The following is a 6,000-nucleotide window of genomic DNA, read 5'->3' on the forward strand; positions in this document are numbered from 1 at the left end:
AGATCCCACCCCATCTAACATCCCATAACAGGCCATTGGGCCTATTTACCAGGAATATTTAAAGATCAAATTATTACCAAAATCATGTTATCCCATCATACCATCTCCTCCATAAACTTAGAGTTTAATCTTAAAGCCAGACAGGTCTTTTGCCCTCACTGCTTCCCTTGGAAGGCTATTCCAAAAGTTCACTCGTCTGAGGGTTAGAAAACTTCATCTAATTTCAAGTCTAAACTTCCCAATGACCAGTTTATATCATGTGTTAATATTGTTAAAATAGATATGTTTATAAGAATGTGGTTAGTTGTCATAACCATACAGCGAAGGGTAGCCTAGAATTCCTCCTTACCTGTAAGGGGTTAAGAAGCTCAAATAACCTGGTTGGCACCCGACCAAAAGGACCAATGGGGAAAAAAGATACGTTCAAATCTGGGGTGGGGGGAGGCTTTGTTTGTGCTCTTTGTTTTGTGGGTTTTCTCTTGGGACTGAGAGGGCCAGGCAGAAATCCATCTCCTCCAAACAATCCTGAGTGAGTCCCTAATATTACAAAAATAGTAAGTAAAGCCAGTCAAGGTGTGTTAGGATATCTTTTGGTGTAGCTTGTGAATTTTCCCTTTGCTATAGAGAGGTTTATTCCTGTTTTTTGTAACTTTGAAACTAAGCCTAGAGGGAGTTCCTCTGTGTTTTCTGAATCTCTTGTTACCCTGTAAAATTTATCTTCCATCCTGATTTTACAGAGGTGATTCTTTTACCTTTTCTTTAAATAAAACTCTTCTTTTAAGAGCCTGATTGATTTTCAGTGTCCTCAAGACCCAGGGGTTTGGGTCTGTGATCACTTGTAACCAATTGGTTAGGATATTATTCTCAAGCCTCCATAGGAAAGGGGGTGTAAGGGCTTGGAGGGGATATTTTGGGGGAATAGGAACTCCAAGTGGTCCTTTCCCTGAGCCTTTGTCTAAAGCACTTGGTGGTGGTAGCATACCATGCGTCCAAGGACAAAGATTTTTGCCTTGGGGAAGTTTTATCCTAAGCTGGAGGAATAAGCTTAGGGATCTTTCATGCAGGTCCCCACATCTGTACTCCAGATTTCAGAGTGGGGAGAGAACCCTGACATTAGTGTTTAGACTTTATGAAATACTTATAAATAGCTGCATGCATTAATCTCCCTTATAATATCTGTATCCCATGTTTTAAGGTAATATTGAAGTGTTTGCTCTGAAACTGTAAACTACCAGTCAGGAGAGAAGCATTACCAAGTGTGAAACATTAGATTGCCACAGGAATTATCTCCTGTCCAACAAAAGAAGGTCCATAGACACTAGACTAACCATTGTAGAACATCAGAGGACAAAAGATCTTGTTGATAGCTTCCCGCCTCCACACACACAAAGAGGAGACATACTTGTGGACTCAACTCATCACCATGAACAGGCAACTAAAATGATTAGGGGGCTGGGGCACATGACTTACAAGGAGAGGCTGAGGGAACTAGGGTTATTTAGTCTGCAGAAGAGAAGAGTAAGGGGGCAGCCTTCAGTTACCTAAAGGAGGGTTCCAAAGAGGATGGAGCTAGGCTGTTCTCAGTGGTGGCAGATGACAGAACAAGAAGCAATGGTCTCAAGTTGCAGTGAGGGAGGTCTAGGTTGGATGTTAGGAAACACTATTTCACTAGGAGGGTGGTGAAGCACTGGAATGGGTTACCTAGGAAGGTGGTGGAATCTCTATCCTTAGAGGTTTTTAAGACCTGGCTTACCAAAGCCTTGTCTGGAATGATTAATTTGGAGTTGGTCCTGCTTTGAGCAGGGGATTGGACTAGTTGACCTCCTGAGGTCTCTTCCAACCCTAATCTATGATTCTAACTCTGTGGGAAGGGAATAAAAATTTCTACCAAAGAGAAACTGTAACTCTATGCTTCTTAGAGTTTGGAAGTGCAAGATTTCTAAGCATAACAAAGGAATCCCCCAGCTGTTAGCCTGGGTTAGCCTTAGATGTATAGATGTTGGAATTATTAATATTTCCAATTACTAATATTAATATGTGCAACCAAACACTAATTTAACCATAAATTCCTTTGTTAAATCTAAAGGCCAAATGGTACTTATACAATTGCTCTAAACATGTCTTAAAACCCTAAATAATAAACAATTTACGACATCCAAACAGTAGCAAAACATTTATAAGCATTTGATTAAGATATTTACAAACAAGCTATACCAAGGGGTGTTTAGAACCATATTTGTCGGCTCCAACTTGGTCAGGCAGGTATTAGCAATGAACCCTTTAAGAGTTTTTCATACCATTTAACAAACAGTTGATGTTGCCAATTATTGACTTCAGCTAAAAACCAATTGGAAACCATTCATCCTTACTTCCAATCTTAATCCAGATAAGATTTATAACCTTCTTTCTTTCCAAGGCCTTTCCTCCCCTCCTTCCTGCTGTCCAACAGTTTTCCCATTGCCCCTGGGTTCACATAGGCTTCACCAGTGGTGTGTGGGTTGGGGAAGGGTTGTGCTGACTCATTTTAAGACAGATTGGTCAAAGGCCTTCTTTTTAGAAATTTCTCCTTATCTCGTTAGTTATTCTTTGAACAAGACATCCTCCCTACTTTATTATTTTCAAGATCTTCCTTCTACTTGCTTGTCAGGGCCTTTCTTTACAGCACATATGTTTCCTTAACCAAACTTAAGATCATTTTAATTCTTTATTTTATATTTATCATACAATAGAGCTTGCATATTATAGCAGCTTCTATGACCTCCTGGAACTTAAAACTATAACTCACTTGTGTATGTATGCTCACCTACTTTAACTTTGTAAATAACTCATTCCTTTTTCTTAGTTAATAAATCTTTAGATCTTACACCAAAGACAACAATTAAAGTGCAATTGACCTGGGGTAAGTGACTGGTCCTCGGGACTGGGAGTAACCTCAATATTGTTATGATTTATTTATTTCCTTTTTTGGTGTAAGGAACCATCTATCACAAAGGCAAGCTTGCCTAGGTGGCAAGATAGACCATGATACCCAAGGGGCCTGTCTGTGACTCCATGGTTAGGCTGTTGTGATGCTTGAGGAGTTCACACTTGAAATCTAAATATAGAATTCACAACCGATTTGGGGTTTGTGCCCTGATTCTTAACTGTGTGCCCTGAGGTTGGTATGCATCCTCTTGAGCCACTGCAGGACAGCTTGATGCTTACATTTCTCTCCATATCTAAAGAGCTTAAGATTTGCTGAGGTGTAGCTGACCAGTGAGAAAAGTGTGGCCCTGGCATCCTTTAAAGATTGTAGTGCTTTATCCATGAGTGTATCGAACAGTTCTGTGCCCTTGAAGAGCAAGTCCTCAGTCATGCTCTGCACCACTCTCAGAATGTCAGAGGCCTGTAACCATAATGCTCTATGTATAGTCCCGGTGGTGGCCGTTAATCTAGTCTCAGTGTCTGAGTTATCCATGGCTGCCCATACAAATGTGTTTGCCACTAGCTGGCCTTCTGCGATGATGGCTTTCAACTCTTCTCTAGAGTCTTGTGGGAATTTAGCATGAGCAAAGCCTAATCAGTTATACGTAGCTGAAGTGATGCTGACAAATAGACCTTTCTTCCAAAGATATCTAATTTCTTTGGGTCCTTGTCCTTGTTTGGTCTTCTCATGGACAAACCCAGTGCTGAGTGGGTGTAAAATTGTTCAAACCTTTTCACAGCTACTTGAGATTTCTTTTCTGCTCTCTTCACAGTCAGTGTAACTAGTGTCTGCCATAGGGTCTTGGCTGGTTCTAAAATGCCTTCCTTAATGGGCCACGCTATTCTGGCAGGAGCAAAAGAATGCAAAATATATGTTAAAAGTCTGTTTCTTCAATCACTGAGATCTTTCTTTCAACAGTCATAGGGGGCTGGCACAGTAGCTGAAAAGATGACTCCATCAAGAGAGGACAATGAAGCATGTTGTTCAGGCGGCTCTAGTGGTCGCTCTTCCTCTGCCAGCTGCTCTCGTTCTTCCATGTCAGCAAATAGGGGCCTGGCAAACAGGAACCATGACCTTCTATGCTCTCTCAAATGGCATGAGGGAGACCATCTCCAGGATGGAGGTCCCCAGTAAGTCCCAGGTGGAGCATTTTATGGATATGGGTGGTTCTGATAAGGTTGACCAGCCCATTGCCATGCCTGAGGCAGATAAGTGGGTCTCTAAAATGACTCTTTGGTCTGTAGAGAGAGGCCTTACCCTGATCTGTGTGACTGGAAAGGAGAGAGTTTCCTGCTGGATGGAGAAGAAAAGGTGTGTCCTAATGGTGGAGATGAGGAGTAAACTTCATCCAAAGATGGGCACCAATCTTATGGTACCAAGATTGCCTCACAGATCAGAGTTGTGTATTGGTGCCAATTGTAGTGATATTGGTACTGAGGGTGGTGCCAGAGACATAGTTGTTACTTCCAACATTAAATTGTCCAGTACCATTAAGTCTTCCTTAGATGGTCCTGATGTTGATGTTAGTGCTAATGGTCACCTGCATCATCAAGTGTAGGTACCAAATGTGACTTGTGCCTCCTCTGGAATGAGCCAGAGACTGTGCAGACATCAGTTGCTCCTGTTAGATAAACAGACTTCATGTTTGTTACCTAGAGGAGAGCAAGGTTTTGAGCCTTTCCTTGTGAGAAGATGGGGAATGGTGGTGGGAGCCATGTCTATCCCAGTGTTTGGGTCTCCCCTGCCTCTGAGGAGATGGTGCCAGGGTGATGGTCAGTACCAGATGGTCTTCAGTGGTGCTGGATCTTTGTCTTTTGGTGCCAAGGATTTTTTGTCAATACTAACCTTTGGTGTTGTATGCCAGCTGGTAGAGACACTGGTTGACTGGGACTTGGAACAGACCAGACTGGGACATACCCTGGCATGATCCAGATGAATGAGCAGCTGTGTCACCCCTGCCCAGCAACCCCTGAGTACCTGACAATGCTTTGGTTGAAACACCTCCCACCTGGGCTGCTCACAAACATACTTCCAGGATGCAAGCCACACCCTGTGTGTGTGTAACTGCTAGTCACACTTGGATTACACTCCGGCTCTCACCAGCCTTGGTTATACTTCAGGGTGACTCCAACACATTCCCAGTCTTAGATTCCCCCCCACCCCAAATGATTTTCCTGTAGGGCCTAGCCCTCTCCTGGACAATACAAGTTCATATAAAGTCTGTTTCTTTAATAGAAAAAATATGAACACAACTTGCTATCCCAAATGAAGTTTCACAAACATGTCAGTTTAAAGACCTGGGATTAGATAAAACAAGTTCATTAACTGCAAAGAGATTAAGTGAGTACAAGTAAGGAGACATAAAAGTCAGAAATGGCTAACAGAAATATAAAATGCAAGTGGTGCCTAATTTAACAAACTATGTTAAATTCAGAGCAAAGTTTTCTCAACATATGCTCTCAGCAGTCTTACTGACCAAACTTCTTAGGTCAGGACCCCTTCTCCCAAAATCCAATGAATGCTTCCTTTGTTGCTTCAGAGGTCATGAATGTGATGGGCAGGCAGAGAGAGGGTGGGTCCCTTGGGGCGTTAGTCCTTTCTTTTTATAGTTTTCATCCCCCTCTTGAAAAACACTTCCAGCTAAGTACCAGGAGACAAAAGTCTATGAGGAAGGAAGTTCCCAGCTGCTTTTTTCTTTATTGTTTGAGCTTCCTTTATTTCCCTTCCTGCTTGATGCCTGTTTACTGCTTTAAATGCAAATTAAGCAGTGGTCTGGTCACATGCCTTGCTGAGTCATAGCAGCCATTATTTACAGTCTGGCTAAAACGTTTAAAGGAAGGCTAAGCTCTTCAGTGGTCCATTGTCTTCGTTGATGAGTAATTAGCACCATCTAGCTTCTTCATCGTTGTATCTGAAAGGCTAGCTGTGGGTGTTACCTAGAGTAAGCCCATTTGAAATACAGATACATAGTCAATATCCATAACTTCAGATACAAAAATAACACATGCACACATAGGATAATCATATTTGGCAAA

Source organism: Eretmochelys imbricata, chromosome 6 (genome assembly GCF_965152235.1).
Source record: "Eretmochelys imbricata isolate rEreImb1 chromosome 6, rEreImb1.hap1, whole genome shotgun sequence".
Lineage (NCBI taxonomy): Eukaryota > Metazoa > Chordata > Testudines > Cheloniidae > Eretmochelys > Eretmochelys imbricata.